General features: G+C 41.5%; 1 non-coding gene across 1 annotated transcript; it reads right to left on the minus strand.

Annotated features, from left to right (window-relative positions):
• Positions 1 to 4054: 4054 nt before the first annotated feature.
• LOC112761739 (small nucleolar RNA R71) lies at positions 4055 to 4158 on the minus strand. The gene has a single exon (XR_003182119.1). It is a non-coding gene; the product is annotated as a small nucleolar RNA R71 (small nucleolar RNA).
• Positions 4159 to 18865: the final 14707 nt, after the last annotated feature.

Raw genomic sequence — 18865 nt, forward strand, 5'->3', positions numbered from 1 at the left:
CCACACAAAAGCCAAAAAGGTTGAAAACCTTAGTGCCGAAGTGCTTAGATAAAGGGTACGAGTCCGAAAAAAGGACGCTACTTAAAAAGCAAAGCGTGATCTCAAACCCAAAATAGGGCTAAAAAGTCGTCCAAACAAACTAAAAAGAAAAAGTTCTACATGAGAACACTACCTAAAAAGTTATTGAAAATTGACTAAAAGCCCGGACAATAAACCGCGAGGATAACATCGCCAAGGCAGAAGGTTGTCAAACAACTAAGAAAAGGCGTGGCCTAATAGGCAAAGGTAGAAGTTCGTGGAGCAAACACTACTTCAAAGGATGTCCGACCAGAGAGCTCCAAACATCTAAATCCTAGGGCATAAGAACCCACAAAGGAACGCCATCGCCAAACATAAGGCCGTACAAAGCTAGAGAAAACAACCTAAGGATGAAAGTACTTCGCCAAAGTCGAATACTCACCAAAGCCAAACACAAAGTTAAAACATTAAAGACTCAAGGGTTTCCCAACAGCAACCCAAGAGCGAAAGTGTTTTGATTAAAAAACAAAAGTTGCTAGGAAGCAACTAACAAAGTGTCAGAAGAGCTACACAAGCAATTATAAAACAAGAGTCCAAAAGGTCCATAAGTCGAACCGTATCAATACATAATGAAAAGAGAAATAAAAGAGAGAATCACAAAGGGTCATGTTTCGAGGGTTACCTGAAACTGTAGGTCAATCTCGGACGAGATCTTCTGTTCTGGTCGGAGATGACGTGTCCGACTGGAGGGAGGCAGCCGGAGCTGTGGTGTCCGACTTTGATGCCAGGGCATTTTGGCCAGTTTCACTGACCTTTTCTTTACTGTTTTTAGGGTAGTTTCATGCATTTTCTTAGGAAATAAGCTAGTTTTGGGTAGATATTCACTTACACCTGGATTCAAGCATACATTGTGCATTTTACATGATTTCATGAGAATTTTGCATGAGTTTAGTGACAAATTGTATGCTGCATTACCCATGACTTGGACTAGAACTTTGATGCACTCTATTGCCTGATTTCAGGACCAAAGGAAGCAAGGAATGGGAGGTAACTTGCAGAGTTAATGAGAAAAGTGACTGCCAATAACGCTCTCGAAGCCATCATTACCCACGTTAAGAGTCACGTTAACTAAGTTAACGTGAACTCTAATGTGAAGAAGGAAATTTGAGCCAACGTTAGTGACACTTAACATTATCACTAACGTTGGCCAATGCTCATAAGTGGCCACGTTAGAGTTCACGTTAACTTAGTTAACGTGGCCTCTAACGTTAAAAGGGGGAAAGGAAGCAAACGTTAGTGACATTCAACATTGTCACTAACGTTGGCCTAAGTGCACAATACCACGTTAACTCCCACGTTAACTTGGTTAACGTAGGAGCTAACGTGAAGAGGCAAGGGTGGTCGACAACGTTAGTGACACCCAACATTGTCACTAACGTTGGAAGCAACCACACAACACCAAGGAGCCACGTTGACTTCCACGTTAACTTAGTTAACGTGGAGGCTAACGTGAAAGAAGAAGGTGATGGCCAACGTTAGTGACACTCAACATTGTCACTAACGTTGGAAGGAGCCACACAAGCCACTATGAGCCATGTTAACTCCCACGTTAACTTAGTTAACGTGGAAGCTAACGTGGATGAGTAAAAGATGAGCCAACGTTAGTGACACTCAACATTGTCACTAACATTGGTGATGGCTAAGCAATGCCACGTTAAAGAGCCACGTTAACTAAGTTAACGTGGGCTCTAACGTGAGACATGGGGGCACATTGGAACGTTAGTGACAATGTTGAGTGTCACTAACGTTCTCGAAGGATGGCAAGCCCACGTTAAAGAGCCATGTTAACTAAGTTAACGTGGGCTCTAACGTAGGAGCAATGGGGGCTTTTCAACGTTATTGGGAAAGTTAAGCCCCAATAACGTATGCGAAGGACCTAGAGGCAACGTTAGTGGCAACGTTTATGCCACTAACATTGAAGTTAACATGGTTTTTACTTAGGAACGTTAGTGAAAAAGTTGATTGTCACTAACGTTCTCGAACTCATATTTTTACTAAACGTTAACACCCCTAATGCCTTGAGCTAAAGTCTCTGCCCACTTCACAGTTTCTCTCTGCAAGTAAAGCCAAGCCCAAATGAAGAAAAGAACTGCTTCAAACTCAAGATCCAGAGGCCCAAGACTTGAAGAGCTAACTAGAAGATGAGAAGAGTAGTATATATAGGAGTAGATTTGAATTATTTTGGGAGTTCAGGGAGTTGGAAAATAGCATAGAACTACTTCCTGTATTTACTTTCTCTGCACTTCTAGTTTTCATTATGTATTCTTCATCTTTGTTTTCATATTCCAGAGCTATGAACAACTAAACCCCTTTCATTGGGTTAGGGAGCTCTGTTGTAATTTGATGGATCAATACTAGTTTTCATTATTCTTCTTCTATCTTTTCTCTTGATTTTACTTGAAAGCTTTCGATCTTTATCCAATTGGGTAGTGATCTTGGAAAAGAAACTATTCATACTTGGATCTCTTCTGAACCTTGGAAGAGGAATGAAGAGATCAAGCTAGAAATGCTTTCTCATGCTGGACCAAATTGGGTTTGGATGGATATGTGACTATAATCCTCTCAATACTTGGTTTGGGAAATACATGTGGTATAATCAGTGACCATACTTCATCTCTTCTCATGAGAAATTGACCAAGGAATTGGCTATTGATCAAGATTTGAGAGATTCAATTACAAGAAATTGTAATTTAATCACTTAAGATTGCCAAAGAGATCAATGAGTGCACTGATTGAGGAAGAGATGTAAATGAGATTGATCCGGAGAATGCAATATCTCCTAAGCCCAATGAACTCCCCATTTCTGATCTTACCCATTCTCTTTAATTTCTGTCATTTACATTTATGAGGAATTCTCCCATTCCCATTTAAGATTCTGCAATTTACTTTCTGTCATTTACTTTCCCGCATTTAACTTTCTGCAATTCTCAACTCAATTTCTGATTCGCTCAACTAGAATATTCCTCTAATTAAAGTTGCTTGATCAATCAATCCTTGTGGGATTCGATCTCACTCTATTGTGATTTTTTACTTGATGACAAATTCGGTACACTTGCCGAAGGAAATTTGTTATGAGACAAGTTTTTTGTGCATCAAGTTTATGGCGCCGTTGCCGGGGATTGATTGTGCATCAACAATGATTAGATTGGAGGATAACTAGATTGAGCATTTTATTTTTGTTTGATTTAAATTTCTGTTTGAGTTATTTACTTCCTGTTTTAGTTAATTTCTTCCCTTCCCCCTACTTTTTCTTTGTTATTTACACTTCATCGCACTAACCCACTAACTGTTTGATATATTGCATCACTCACACTACGAGTAATTCTGACAGATATACTTTTTGCAGATATTCTCTTTGCTTGTACTTGTTGGTTGTATGACAGGGAGAAGAAGCGGGGCTTCAACTTCCTTTGATTCTGAACCTGAGAGAACCTTCCTTAGACTAAGGAGGGAGGCAAGAGAAAAACGTGTAGTAGGTGGTGAAGAAGAGGAGGAACACTTTGAGGAATACTTTGAACCAAACATGGAAGAAAACATGGAAAACCATCTTGAAGAAGAGGCTCACAACCATGGCGGAAGAGGTCGAGCTAATCATGCTGGGGAGGATAGAAGAGTTTTAGGCTCTTACATCAATCCAAACCCAGGAAACTGTGGAAGTTGCATTCAAAAGCCAACCATCCATGCCAACAATTTTGAACTGAAGCCACAGCTCATCACCCTTGAGCAGAACAACTGTTCGTTCGGAGGAAGTGTCCAAGAGGACCCAAATCAATACTTAACCACCTTCCTGAGAATATGTGACCCAGTGAAGTCTAATGGTGTTCATCCTGACGCCTATAGACTGCTCTTATTTCCATTCTCACTCAGGGATAAGGCAGCTAAGTGGCTGGAATCCTTCCCAAGGGAAAGCTTGACAACTTGGGAAGACGTGGTGAACAAATTCTTAGCAAGATTTTACCCTCCTCAAATAATCAATAGGCTGAGAGCTGAGGTCCAAACCTTCAGGCAACAAGATGGTGAGACTCTATATGAAGCATGGGAAAGGTTTAAAGACCTAACAAGGAGATGTCCACCTGACATGTTCAACGAATGGGTGCAGCTGCACATTTTCTATGAAGGGCTCTCTTATGAGTCAAAGAAGGCCGTAGACCATTCATCCGGAGGATCTTTGAACAAGAAGAAAACCATTGAGGAGGCTATAGATATCATTGAAACAGTAGCAGAGAATGACTACTTCTATACTTCTGAAAGAGGGAACACAAGAGGAGTAATGGAGCTAAACAATGTAGATGCTCTGTTTGCCCAAAACAAGCTCATTACCCAACAGCTGGCTGACCTCACCAAGAAGATGGAAAGGAACCAAGTGGCAGCAATCTCCACTTCATCAACAACCCAAGAAGGAGTGAATGAAGAAGCAGAGGGTAGTTAGGAGCAAGCTAACTACATTGGGAATTCACCTAGGCAGAACCATGATCCTTACTCCAAGAACTACAACTCTGGATGGAGGAATCATCCAAACTTTGGGTGGAGAAATCAACAAGACCAAAGCCTTGATCAAAGGCGCCCAAATCCAAACAATGCAGCCCACCAACACTTCACCTCTAGACCATATCAACATCCCAATAACAACACTTCTCCACATTCATATCAAGGCCAGAACAACCCTCCTCAACCTGACCTATCATCATTTGATGAAAGAGTCTCAAGGATTGAAAATCTACTTGAAGGTATATGCAAGGACATCCAGGACAGTAAAGCATTCAGAGAGGAAGTGCAGTCAAATATGCAGAATCAGGATGCTACCATCAAGAAACTTGAGACATAAATTGGCTATTTATTCAAGCAAATTCCCAGCCACAACCTTCGCAGTAAAACTAACTCAACCAAAAGGGAGGAGTGTCAGGCTATCACCCTTCGGAGTGGGAAGGAACTGAAGGAAACCCCCCAGAAACCACAAGAAGAGGACTCAAATAAAGAGGAAGAAGAGCAGGACGAAGCTCAAGTTCCGACTTTCAGTTCACAAAAAGGGGGAGGAGTGCTGAAACCAGACATCCCAAGAGTCCCATACCCTCAGCAACTAAAGAAGAAGGAAGATGACAATCAGTTTTCGAGATTTTTGGAAATCTTCATGAAGCTGCAAATCAACATACCCTTTGCTGAAGCAATAGAACAAATGCCACTCTACGCCAAGTTCTTGAAGGAGCTCATGACTAAGAAAAGAAGTTGGAAGAACAACGAGACCGTGATACTAACAGAAGAATGTAGTGCTATCATTCAGCACAAACTGCCCCAGAAATTGAAGGATCCTGGGAGTTTTCAGATCCCTTGCATTATAGGGGAAATCACAGTGGAGAAAGCCCTTTGTGACTTAGGAGCCAGCATCAACTTGATGTCAGTAGCTATGATGAGGAAGATGAAGATAGAGGAGGCTAAACCAACAAAAATGGCCCTACAGTTGGCAGACAGATCATTCAAGTTCCCGCATGGCGTCGTAGAAGATTTGCTGGTGAAAGTGGGAGATTTTATCTTCCCAGCAGACTTTGTAGTGCTGGACATGCAGGAGGAAGCCAAGGGTTCCATCATCCTGGGAAGGCCGTTCTTGGCCACTGCTGGAGCTGTCATTGATGTCCAAAAAGGTGATCTTACATTAAGACTACACAATGAAAAGATGACATTCAATGTGTTCAAGGCCATGAGTTACCCACCAGAACAATTGGGGGAATGCATGAGGTTAGATGTACTTGAGGAGGAAGTGCAAGAGAATTTTGGAGAAGAAGAACCTGAAGAACCTGAGAGATTGGTAGATGAGAAATCTGAATCAAGTGAAGAGGTTGCAACAGCAGAGATTCATATACAAGGTGCACCAAAGGAAGAAAATGAAAAGTCAGAAGCACCCAAACTTGAACTTAAAGCACTACCACCCACTCTCAAATATGCATACTTAGGAGAACATGAAAGTTACCCAGTGATCATAAGTTCATGCCTCAGCCAAGATCAAGAGGAAGAATTGCTCAAAGTACTACGACAACACAAAGATGCCATTGGTTGGACTCTTGCTGACCTAAAGGGGATAAGTTCAGCCATATGCATACACAAGATACTGCTGGAAGATGATGCCAAACCATCCATTCAATCCCAAAAGAGGTTGAACCCTATCATGAAGGAAGTAGTACAGAAAGAAGTTATGAAGTTATGGCAGGGAGGGGTGATCTACCCGATCTCAGACAGCCCCTGGGTTAGCCCCGTGTATGTTGTCCCAAAAAAAGGAGGAATCACCGTGGTTCCCAATGAGAAGAACGAATTAATTCCTACAAGGACAGTCATAGGATGGCGGATGTGCATAGACTACAGGAAGCTCAATGAGGCTACACGAAAAGACCATTTCCCCCTTCCATTCATGGATCAGATGTTGGAAAGACTTGCAGGGCACGCATATTATTGTTTTCTCGACGGTTATTCAGGATATAACCAAATAGTGGTTGATCCGAGAGATCAAGAGAAAACCTCATTCACTTGCCCATATGGAGTGTTTGCCTACAGGCGCATGCCATTTGGGCTATGTAATGCACCTGCAACTTTCCAACGCTGCATGCTTTCCATCTTTTCAGATATGATAGAAAAATTCATTGAAGTTTTTATGGATGATTTCTCGGTATTCGGAGATTCCTTCCCTAGTTGTCTACATCACCTCGCCTTGGTATTGAAAAGATGCCAAGAGACCAATTTGGTCTTGAACTGGGAGAAATGTCACTTTATGGTGACAGGAGGAATAGTCCTGGGTCACAAGGTTTCTAACCAAGACATTGAGGTTGACAGAGCTAAAGTAGAACTCATTGAAAAACTGCCTCCACCCAGTGATGTCAGGGCAATTAGGAGTTTTTTGGGGCATGCTGGTTTCTACAGAAGATTTATTAAAGATTTTTCAAAGATAGCCAAGCCCTTAAGCAATCTCCTTATATCTGATACACCATTCATCTTTGATGAAACATGCATGTTAGCCTTTGAAAATTTGAAAATGAGGTTGTCCTCTGCTCCTATCATTTCCCCACCTGATTGGAATTTACCGTTTAAATTGATGTGTGATGCATCTGATTTTGCAGTTGGGGCAGTGTTAGGACAGAGGAAAGACAACTTAGTCCATGTGATATACTATGCTAGCAAAATTCTTAATGATACTCAGAGAAATTATACCACTACTGAAAAGGAGTTACTAGCAATAGTTTTTGCATTTGACAAGTTTAGATCATACCTAATTGGTGCTAAAGTGATTATTTTTACATATCACACAGCACTTAAATATTTGTTTGCCAAGCAAGAATCAAAACCAAGACTAATAAGATGGATCTTATTGTTACAGGAATTCAATATTGAAATCAGAGACAAGAAAGGAGTGGAAAACAAGGTAGCAGATCACCTATCCAGGATCCCTCATGATAAAGGTGGAGCACATGATACAAGTGTGAACGAGCTCTTCCCGGATGAGCAGTTGATGACAGTTCACAAAGTACCATGGTTCGCAGACATTGCCAACTTCAAGGCATCTGGAGCATTACCTCCAGAGATAAATAAACATCAAAAAAGGAAGCTCATGAATGAAGCAAAATACTTTGTCTGGGATGAGCCATATCTCTTCAAGAAGTATTCAGATGGGATCCTTAGAAGATGTATTTCAGAAGAAGAAGGACGAGAGGTCCTATGGAACTGCCACGGCTCATGTTATGGAGGACATTTTGGAGGAGACAGAACTGCAGCAAAAGTGTTACAAAGCGGATTCTTTTGGCCTACCCTTTTCAAAGATGCAAAAGAACTGGTAAGGAGCTGCAATGAATGCCAAAGATCTGGAAACTTGCCCAAAAGAAATGAGATGCCACAGAATTTTATCTTGGAATTGGAACTGTTTGATGTGTGGGGAATTGATTTCATGGGACCATTCCCAACCTCATATGCAAACAATTACATTTTGGTGGCAGTAGATTACGTCTCCAAGTGGGTAGAGGCTATTGCAACCCCAACAAATGATAACAAGGTTGTCATGAACTTCCTCAGGAAGAATATCTTTAGCCGGTTTGGAGTCCCACGAGCACTCATCAGTGATGGAGGGAGCCATTTTTGTAACAAACCACTAGAAGCTCTTCTCCTACGATACGGGGTAAAACATAAGGTAGCTACACCATATCATCCCCAAACAAGTGGACAAACTGAGATATCCAACAGAGAGCTAAAGAGGATTCTGGAAAAGACTGTGGGTACATCAAGAAAGGATTGGTCGAAGAAGCTGGATGATGCTCTTTGGGCATACAGAACAGCATTCAAAACACCACTGGGGATGTCTCCTTATCAACTGGAATGGACAAAGACTCAAGCATTATCTGGGCAACATGGGGGAACACCCCAGAGTAAATTACCACCTCAAGTAAAGGAGGAACCGTCGAGCTAGCGACGATAAAAGAGCGCTCTGTTGGGAGGCAACCCAACCTCAGGTAGTTTCCTTTTCATCTATATTTCAATAAGGATCACAAGTTGTTTCCCCTGGTATTGCGAGGAGCTAAGTTTGGTGTTCCACACCAAAACAAGTCAAGAGTGAAAGTGTGATTCTAAGTTTGGTGTTCCACCAAAGACATTAGAATTACACCCCACTCCCAAAACACATTGCTAGCTCCAACCAATCAAGGGAAACCACTTAGATGTAGCTAGACTTTAGTAATAATTGTTATATTAACAACAAGATATGAGGTTCTCTGCATATATGCAATGTTTTGTACTGGGCAAGGAACTAAGTTTGGTGTTCGCACACCAAAATAAGTTCAACAGCCACAAGCACACATACAAGCTAACTATGTCTCAAGTGCTTTGGGAACAAGCAACTTCCAATAACTTTACAGGAATCTTATGAGGAAATAGTGCATCTTCACCCAAGGAAGTGAAGTAGCAAGGACTAGGATGATGACAAAGAAAGAGAGCAACTAGATATCATCACCCGAAGGTTGTATTGTCACTTAATTCCATTATACTCAAAATTGTTGAAAATTGGAAGTCCGAATGCACTTTTGATTAGTAGATACTCGTAGTTGGAACCTTTTTCAATTTTGTCTTTTAAGTTTTTGGTGTTGAAGAAGGTTTCTGTGTGCTAGTCTTTATGTTACCACATCATCTCCCTACTTAATTGTATGTTTGTCCCTTTAAATCAGATGAAAAAGAGAATGAGTGTGTTTTAAAAAGACCAGAGTGGAGTTCATAATATGGAAGTGCATTCATGAGTTTTTGGTGTGATCATAAGTTAGCTAAGTTGGTTCAACCATAAGGTGGGAAGACAACTATCTGTCATGAATACTATACTTGAGACACACCCCATGAGACTAAATAAATAAGAAGATCCTAATAATAAAAAGGGAAAGAACAATCAAAGTTGAGGAATAAAAGAAAAAGACTAAGCAATAAGACTAGGCACCAATAGTTTTAAATCTTGAGGCATGTGTCCGTGGTGTTCCTGTGTGAGGGATCTACTTGGATGAATAAGCTCTTAGGGGTGCCTTATCACTTGGTAACTTGGGTTAACTAGCTCGGGATTATCAGCTGAAAGTCCACTATCAAGAGTAACCCTCACCACAGAACATTTAGTAACCCAAAGAGGTGCTAGACACCAAGGCCTCAAGAAAAGAAAATGAATAAACTATATGCCTGTGGTGTGTATGTATGGGGGAGAGACTTGAGGGAGTAAGTCCTTAGGGGTGTCTCAACACCTAGCACCTTGAACCAACTGGTTCGGGAGTGTTGGATGAAAGCTTATCTTAAAGAGTTGCCCCCTTACAGAACACTTAGCCTGAAGAACACCAATAAGCCCTGAAATGACAATAAAAGGATCAATGAATAAAAGTCTCATGGGATGTAAGCAAAGTGAGTATTGTAGGGCATGATAAAGGTCTGAAAGACAGGATGAACCTAAGTTGCTATGCATGAAACCACCATAAAATCAGTGACATGACTTCCACAAGAATGACTCATTTCTCTTGGCATTTCATTCATCATTCTCTTGTTCCAGTACTTGGTTAGGGATAAGCAAGCTTTAAGTTTGGTGTTGTGATGCCAGGGCATTTTGGCCAGTTTCACTGACCTTTTTTTTACTATTTTTAGGGTAGTTTCATGCATTTTCTTAGGAAATAAGCTAGTTTTGGGTAGATATTCACTTACACCTGGATTCAAGCATACATTGTGCATTTTACATGATTTCATGAGGATTTTGCATGAGTTTAGTGATAAATTGTATGCTGCATTACCCATGACTTGGACTAGAACTTTGATGCACTCTATTGCCTGATTTCAGGACCAAAGGAAGCAAGGAATGGGAGGTAACTTGCAGAGTTAATAAGAAAAGTGACTGCCAATAACGCTCTTGAAGCCATCATTATCCACGTTAAGAGTCACGTTAACTAAGTTAACGTGAACTCTAATGTGAAGAAGGAAATTTGAGCCAACGTTAGTGACACTTAACATTGTCACTAACGTTGGCCAATGCTCATAAGTGGCCACGTTAGAGTCCACGTTAACTTAGTTAACGTGGCCTCTAACGTTAAAAGGAGGAAAGGAAGCAAACGTTAGTGACATTTAACATTGTCACTAACGTTGGCCTAAGTGCACAATGCCACGTTAACTCCTACGTTAACTTGGTTAACGTGGGAGCTAATGTGAAGAGGCAAGGGTGGTCGACAACGTTAGTGACACCCAACATTGTCACTAACGTTGGAAGCAACCACACAACCCCAAGGAGCCACGTTGACTTCCACGTTAACTTAGTTAACAAGTTAACGTGGAGGCTAACGTGAAAGAAGAAGGTGATGGCCAACGTTAGTGACACTCAACATTGTCACTAACATTGGAAGGAGCCACACAAGCCACTATGAGCCACGTTAACTCCCACGTTAACTTAGTTAATGTGGAAGCTAACGTGGATGAGTAAAAGATGAGCCAACGTTAGTGACACTCAACATTGTCACTAACGTTGGTGATGGCTAAGCAATGCCACGTTAACTAAGTTAACGTGGGCTCTAACGTGAGACATGGGGGAACATTGGAACGTTAGTGACAATGTTGAGTGTCACTAACGTTCTCGAAGGATGGCAAGCCCACGTTAAAGAGCCACGTTAACTAAGTTAACGTGGGCTCTAACGTAGGAGCAATGGGGGCTTTTCAACGTTATTGGGAAAGTTAAGCCCCAATAACGTGTGCGAAGGACCTAGAGGCAACGTTAGTGGCAACGTTTGTGCCATTAACGTTGAAGTTAACGTGGTTTTTACTTAGGAACGTTAGTGAGAAAGTTGATTGTCACTAATGTTCTTGAACTCATATTTTCACTAAACGTTAACACCCCTAACGCCCTGAGCTAAAGTCTCTGCCCACTTCACACTTTCTCTCTGCAAGTAAAGCCAAGCCCAAATGAAGAAAAGAACTGCTTCAAACTCAAGATCCAAAGGCCCAAGACTTGAAGAGCCAACTAGAAGATGAGAAGAGTAGTATATATAGGAGTAGCTTTGAATTATTTTGGGAGTTCAGGGAGTTGGAAAATAGCATAGAACTACTTCCTGTATTTACTTTCTCTGCACTTCTAGTTTTCATTATGTATTCTTCATCTTTGTTTTCATTTTCCAGAGCTATGAACAACTAAACCCCTTTCATTGGGTTAGGGAGCTCTGTTGTAATTTGATGGATCAATACTAGTTTTCATTATTCTTCTTCTATCTTTTCTCTTGATTTTACTCGAAAGCTTTCGATCTTCATCCAATTGGGTAGTGATCTTGGAAAAGAAACTATTCATACTTGGATCTCTTTTGAACCTTGGAAGAAGAATGAAGAGATCAAGCTAGAAATGCTTTCTCATGCTGGGCCAAATTGGGTTTGGATGGATATGTGACTATAATCCTCTCAATACTTGATTTGGGAAATGCATGTGGTATAATCAGTGACCATACTTCATCTCTTCTTATGAGCAATTGACCAAAGAATTGGCTATTGATCAAGATTTGAGAGATTCAATTACAAGAAATTGTAATTTAATCACTTAAGATTGCCAAGGAGATCAATGAGTGCATTGATTGAGGAAGAGATGTAAATGAGATTGATCCGGAGAATGCAATATCTCCTAAGCCCAATGAACTCCCCATTTCTGATCTTACCCATTCTCTTTAATTTCTGTCATTTACATTTATGAGGAATTCCCCCATTCCCATTTAAGATTCTGCAATTTACTTTCTGTCATTTACTTTCCCGCATTTAACTTTCTGCAATTCTCAACGCAATTTCTGATTCGCTCAACTAGAACATTCCTCTAATAAAAGTTGCTTGATCAATCAATCCTTGTGGGATTCGACCTCACTCTATTGTGATTTTTTACTTGACGACAAATTCGGTACACTTGCCGAATGAAATTTGTTATGAGACAAGTTTTCCGTGCATCAGACTTGTTGGATGGGCTGCACTGCTGATCCTTTGTCACCGGAGGGGGGTGGTACCTGGAAGGGACTCCGATGCTTAAGTTAGCAAGGGTATTAAGTAGGTTTTTTAGTAGAATCAGAGTATGAGTTATAACTGGGTGCTCCAGTGTATTTATAATAGTAGAGGATGACCTTTTTGGAGATAAGATAATTATCTTATCTTATCTTTGAGTGAAGTCATCTTATCTCCAAGGGAACCGCCCTTATCTCTATAAGCTTGGGCTGCCTATGGATTTGGGTTGTGTTCCTCTATTTGGGCCCTTTTATTGGGCTTTCCAGGCAATTTGGCCGAGCTTTTTGAGAAGAGGTCAGATAGTCTGACCTGAAGAGGTCGGTCGCCTTGTCGCTAAACATCCCGGGTCGGACAGCTCGACCCAGGGTATGAACAGTGCTGATAAACCCATATTTTATTATATATTTTGTGCCTAATATAAGTGATTTATTCAACCCTTCACTCACTTATTCATGTTAATTGCATGGTTTTACTTTCCCTTCCTTATTATGTGATGTATGTGAAAAACATGTTTCCTATGCTTTAAAAGTAATTATTTTAATTACCCTTTACTTCCATTCGATGCCGTAATTCGTGTGTTGAGTAGTTTCAGATCTTCTAAGGTAGGAATGACTAAAAGGATGAAAAGAGAACATACAAAAATGGAAGGAAAGCGCAAAACGGAGTTTTTGAAGAAACTGGCAGTGACGCGATCGTATGGACGACGCGACCGCATGCCAGCACGAAATGGTAATGACGCGACCGCGTGAATGACGCGATCGCGCGCCTTGAGCAAAACACATATGACGCGGACGCATGATTGAAGCGACCGCGTGGCAAGAAAAACTCCAAATGACGCGACCGCGTGACCCACGCGGACGCGTGATAGAGGCCACACACCAGAAAGTGCAGAAAACGCTCCCAGTGATTTCTGAAGTCCTTTTTGGCCCAAATCCAAGTCCAGAAGGCACAGATCAGAGGTTATGAAGTGAGGGAATGCATCCATCCCAAGGGGAGTCTCCAATTAGTTACTTTTCATGAATTAGATGTAGTTTTGAGGGAGTGGTTCTCTCCTCTCTCTTTTAGGATTTAGAATTAGGATTTCTTTTGCTTTCAGGATTATCTATTTTTATCAGGTTCAACATTCCTTTTTATTTAGCTTCTCAATTTAATTTACGAATTCTTCTATGTTACGGATTATTCTTTGAATTAATGTTATTTGAGGTATTTCAGTTCATTATTGCTCTCTTTTATTTATGTTACTGTTGCTTCCAATTTGAAGACATTTTTATTCCAGTAGATTTACTTTTTCCCTTTTGTCTTGGTTAAGAAATCAGTAACTCAGGAGTTATCAAACTCAACATGATTGATAATTGTTATCTTTGCTAATTGAATTGAACTTCAATAATCCCAATCTTTCCTTTGGGATTAACTAGGATTTGAAGATCAACATAATTAGTCACTTGACCTTCCTTTACTTTAAGTAGAGGCTAACTAAGTGGAATTAAGATTCAATCTTCATCATCATTGATAAGAATAACTAGGATAGGACTTCCAATTTCTCATACCTTGCCAAAAGTTTATTTTACAGTTATTTCTTTACTTTACAGTCTTTCACTTATTTTAATTGCAATTTAAATTACTTGTTCCTCATCTTCAAAACCCCGATTTACAATCTTCATAACCAATAGTAAGAACATACTTCCTTGCAGTTCCTTGAGAAGATGACCCGAGGTTTAAATACTCGGTTATCAATTTTAAAGGGGTTTGTTACTTGTGACAACCAAAACGTTTGTAAGAAAGGTTGATTGCTTGGTTTAGTAACTATACTTGCAACGAGAGTTTACTATAACTTCTAAACCATCAATCTTCCGCTCTTCAAAATGGCACCGTTGCCGGAGAACTGTAATCGTGTGCCTTATTACTGGTTATTGTAAATATTTTTCTTTTACTTGTTTATTTGTCTTTATTTTCCCCTTTTAGTTTTATTAGCTACTATGAATTCTCACCCCGTCTCGCTTTGAGTTTGGTTCTAATATTGTTGAAAGGAGTAAAAGTTATAATAGGAACATGCATCAAGGTCAGAGCAATGAAAGATGGATGGAGCCAAGAGGATCTGATCAACCCTTTAGGCAACAACACCCTCCAAGATATCATGGACAAAGACCATTCTACAATGCATACCAAGCCAATAGACATGGTGGACAACCTTGTAGTTACGTACAAGCCCCACCTTCTGCTTATAGGCCATCCTCTCAACATAACTTCGAACCACCACACTCACAAGCTCCTTTTCACCATTCACCACCATATGATCCTCATTTATCCCGATTCCAATCCAATTACTCCCAAACACCGCCACTTTTCCATGTACCACGCCCAAATCCATCACCCCGTGAATCAGAGGTTCTCCTCAAGGAAACAGTAAATCAACTTCAAACAACCCTTCATCAGCTGGAGCAAGCAGTAAGTCAATTATCTTCTAGACGTTTGAACGTACAAGGACCTCCCACAACCCCATGTGGACAATCTAAAGAAGAGCGTAGCATGAAGGAGATACTAGAAACTCCAGTGGACAGAAGATGGCATGACTTCATACTGGAACAAGTAGAGGAAGCTGTCATTGTAAACGAAGAAGAGTTGGTTGAAGACTTAGGAGACGCTGAACTTCCATGGGAATCCAGAGTCATGGAGAATTCTGTCAAAAACGTTACAATTGATGCTAAGGAGGATAGTGCATAACTCCCTAAGCAAAACTTTTATGAAGAACTAGACGGAATAATCTGAGAAGCAAGTTTCCTTGATGAGGATAATCTCAAGTCAAGTTCTCCCAGTAATAAACTTGCATCAACAAGTAAATTCTCTGATATCGAAGAATCTTCCCCAAGTGAATACGAAGATGATGCGGAGGTAGATTTCTCTCAACCTTCCGTTTATGACTTAAGTGACGAGGAAGACATAGAAGGCTTTGATCAGGACATGGATGCAATTGAAGAAGTCTGCAAGGAAGTGAAGAAATTCACCGAAGAGCACAAGGGAGTAGAACTTACAAAACCACTGGAAACACCTATCCCAAGGCCATTACCACCCAATACAAGCTTCAAGTGAGTAAAATCCTTAACCTTTAGCTTTATTTTCCCACTTGAATATGGTTTGCTTGAAACAGATGGCCAGCTTAGAGCTCTCTGCAGCTTTAAGAGTAAGAGGGAAATGGCTCGTACTCAGAGCTGGTGCACAAGGTTCAATAAGGTTCCACGCTTCAACTCGAAGTGCACGGATTGGCATCATGATCAATCGAATGGATCTAGGAAAACGTTTGGTCACCATGGTGAAAATCTACTTTCTAAACCGCCCGGATGGAAATATATAGATCAAGACAAAGGCGGATTTAAAAGCAAAGTTTGGGATCCTGGAATCTATTCTGACATTCGTCACCCCGGGAGCCTGAGAATCTGTTTAAAGCTGCTCAGAAGCTTTACATGCCTAGTTTGGGACCCCGGAGGCTGTTGGCATTCCAAACATTGGTGGAGATTTCTGGACGAATTTAAGCGCAAGCCACCATAATAGGAAGCTCATCCAATGTCTAACTTAAGAACTTTAACTAAAAGTGTTAGGTGGGAGACAACCCACCATGGTATAGTCGTTTCTTTTTCAAGTTTTATTTCATGTTATTTATTTTTATTTCCTTTTCAATTGAACCTGAATATTATTCATTCACATTGCACACTGCATAATTGCATACCTGCATAAAAAAAATAGAAGAAGAAAAGGTGCGCGACGCGACCGCATCACTCATGCGATCGCGTCAGTTGCGAAAAACAACCCCCCACGCGTCCGCGTCATTCACGCGGCCGCGTGACCTGGAAATCGATGTAAGGATCCAACGCCCAGAAAGTTGGGCTGGAATCGTGCGGCTGTTGCGTGTTTCGCACAAAATGACCCACGCGACCGCGTCCCTGACGCGATCGCGTCGCATGGATTGCACAACACCCCAAAGGAGACAGAGAGTTGCGCTGAAACGACGCTGGAATTGCGCGTTTAGCACGATTTCCAGTGACGCGATCGCATGCCTCACGCGACTGCGTCATTCATTAGTTATCCATTCCATGCGACCGCATCACTCACGCGATCACGTTGACCCCCATTCCACTCCAGCCACGCGACTGCATGCCTCACGCGATCGCGTGGATTCAAATATATTAACCCCCTGTGACGCGAACCCTACCCTATCGCGCCCCCCCAACCCCTTTCTTCTTCCTCCTCCTTGCCAAACCCCTCCCTCCCTCTCTGCCCTTCGCCGCTGCGCCCCCCTACGCCGCCGCTCCACCGTCCACCACCCAGACACCACCGCAAATGCCACCCCCCTTCCTCCTTCCCTCTCTTTCTTCTTCTTCTTTCCTCTTCTTCCCTCCGCCACTACTGCCCCCCCCCCCCCCCCCCCCCCCCGCCGCGACCACCACCGAGCCGCCATCACCACCGTGCCTCCCACTACCCACGCCCTTCTTCCCTTCCTTCCCCTTCACCCCTACCCCATTAACCTACCCGAAACCCCCTGCCCCCGAACAACCACCGCCGCGCCAAGCACCTGCATCCACCGCGTCAGCCGCCACCACCACCATCCCCCAGCCATCTCTCTGCCCCACTTTCATTCATACGCCTACCAGGTTCCGCCGAACGCCACCCTTCTTTCAATTCCCAGTTAATTACATATTTTTCTGTTTATGTTCATAATTAGGCTAGTTAGATATGCATGTTGTAGTGGATTTTAGGTGGTTAGGTAGCCTAGTATGTGGTTAGTAGATTTAGGCCTGATTAATTGCGCTGTTCATGCTTCTTGTTTTATACTTTTTACAATTCTGCTGTTGCTGTGATGTTAGTATTGTTCATATGCTGTTCTTACTATTCATGCTGCTATTGCAAATTTTCTTTCTTGTTCACGCTAATTATATCTAATTGCAATTTGTTTTAATTCATATGAACTGTCCTGCTTACTGTTTATTTTCCGGGAACATCCAATTTTAGCCGGAATGCTGCCCAATTTTCTGTAAACTGTTTTGTCCCCATTCATGTCTTGGTTTTGGCACTTTGAACACTGCTTTACTCTGCTTTTACCAAACCAATTCATGATTACCAGGGCAAGCTTTCTTATTCTTTTTTATTTTCTGGTTCATAATATGCATTTTTTATGTTTAGCTTCCAATTTTTGATTCATCATCTACCTGATTCCCTTGTTTGGATATGATTTAACTATAGCTTCTAATTGAGAATGCTTGTTACTTGGAAAATGCTCATCATGCCACTTACTCTAACCCACTTTTTACTAATTCACCAATTTTACTTCCTAAACTCTTTTTTTCATTCCTAACCAACCTAACCTTTCAAAACATCTCTTCTGGGTTTTCACTATTCTCTTTAACCTTCTAACCAAGGCATGATGATAATTTTTCCTACTTAACATGATTTCTACTACATTTTCGATTGTTAATTTTCCTTCTTGGACTTTTAACTCCTATTCAATCCTTAATGCACATTTACTTAACTCATTTTCATTACTCCACTGCTCTTTTGCCACTATATGCTTATTTTGTGATTTGCAAACTTGTTTTTCCTGTTTTTATTATATCCTGATTTTCTGTTTTTCAGGATGTCTGACACCCAACGAAAAGGAAAGGGAAATGCAACAACTGGCAAACGGAAAAGAGGAGAATCCTCCATGTCCATCATGGACCTCATGCATGATGACTCCTGGCGGGAGAAACACTTTACCCTGTAGGAGAAAGCTGACCAGCTACTCCCTGCTATTGATCCCATTAAGTTTGCAAACCGATACTGCGAGCTGAAGTATCTGGTGTTTGCAAACTCCAGGAACCTGTACCTGGAGAGGACTCTGAAGATCCCAGAAGAACTCCAGCAATACACCTCTGATCAGATCAAACAAAGATGTTAGTTCTTCCTAGAGAGAAACCTAACTGAGGTCAATGCATCTTGGGTAAGGGAATTTTACTGCAATTACTTCAAAACTTCTCTAGATATAGTAAACCTAAGAGGGAAGCAGATACTGGTCACTGAAGAGGCCATAGAGGATATTCTGAAGCTCCTGCCTAAATCTGATCAGCCAGATGGTTATCAAAAGGCTGAGGAGGACATGCGCTTCATGAAGTTTAACTGGGATGCCGTCAAGGCAAGGATGGCCCTTGACCTGACTGTTCCATGGGTCATGGGTCAGAACACCACCATGCCTAAGGGAATCAAGCGGGCATACTTGAACGATGAGGCTCGGCTATGGCATCAGATCCCTATTCAGTCAGCA

The sequence above is a fragment of the Arachis hypogaea genome, chromosome 16, assembly GCF_003086295.3.
Source record: "Arachis hypogaea cultivar Tifrunner chromosome 16, arahy.Tifrunner.gnm2.J5K5, whole genome shotgun sequence".
Lineage (NCBI taxonomy): Eukaryota > Viridiplantae > Streptophyta > Magnoliopsida > Fabales > Fabaceae > Arachis > Arachis hypogaea.